This window comes from Geotrypetes seraphini, chromosome 3 (assembly GCF_902459505.1).
Source record: "Geotrypetes seraphini chromosome 3, aGeoSer1.1, whole genome shotgun sequence".
Taxonomy (NCBI): Eukaryota; Metazoa; Chordata; class Amphibia; order Gymnophiona; family Dermophiidae; genus Geotrypetes; species Geotrypetes seraphini.
The window spans coordinates 157,342,873-157,343,940 of record NC_047086.1 but is presented as its reverse complement, the minus strand read 5'-3'; positions in this window follow the sequence as shown (position 1 = coordinate 157,343,940).

The following is a 1,068-nucleotide window of genomic DNA, read 5'->3' as shown; positions in this document are numbered from 1 at the left end:
AATCCTACCCTGGATATCATGCATTTCTGTGATTAGAATCAAAGTGGTTTACCTATTATTTACAGGTACTTATTATGTACCTGGAGCAATGGAGGGTTAAGTGACTTGCCCAGAGTCACAGCTCCGGCAGGAATCAAGCCCAGGTTCTCAGGCTGCTACACTAACCATTAGGCTACTCTTCCAGTAGATCCTGGTACTATATTCTTGAGTGATTGAAGGCAGTACTCGGATTTTTTGGACCCTTTTCAGTAACCGTTATGTCCCTCCCAATAAGCTCTGTAGTCCATCAACCATAGTGGAGGAGGGAGAATGGCTATCCATCTGATATCTCTCCTGCATGCCCTGCTCTGCCCCGATCTCTCTTGCCTGCTCGCTGGACTCTCCTGCTCTCTGCTGCCATTCCCCACAGTGCAAGCCTGTGGTTTTAAAGTGGGCCTATGGCAGAGAGCAGGAGAGTCGGGGCAAGTAGGCTGGAGAGATCGGGGCAGGCAGGAGAGTCTGCAGTAGCCTGACACCCCAGCCTGGCCCCCTGAATCAACCCTGACCGGCCCCACCGCCTCACCCACGACTGGCCCACCCCAAGTCGGGCCCAGCCCACCCACCCCGCATCCCTCCTGCTCCTTAGGGCAAGACACCTCTTCGGGAGCAGGAGGGGGTGCCTGGTCCCTCCTGCAACTAGGCTTCAATCTTCGGGAGGCCTACGGAGCAGGAGGGAATGAGCACCCCTCCTGCTCCCAACTTTTTGGGGCTGTGCCAGTCGGGGGGGGGGGGGGCAAGGGCCTTGCAGGTGGGGGTGGCAGGAGGGAGAATTGGCATCCCTCCTGCCATATTCACGCGGGAAGGGGGAAGCATGTTTTTTTTGTGTGTTTGTCTAATCGCCGATGGCAGGAGGGAGTTGGCATCCCTCCTGCTTTTTTTTTCAGGGGGGGCGCATTTGTGTGGGGGGGGGCACATTTTTTTGACAGGCCTGCCTATCTTTTAAAAATTTTTTTTTTATGGGGCAGATATTTTGCATGTGTAACATACGCAAAATATTTGTGCCATGGAAAAAAAATGAATAAAAAAGAA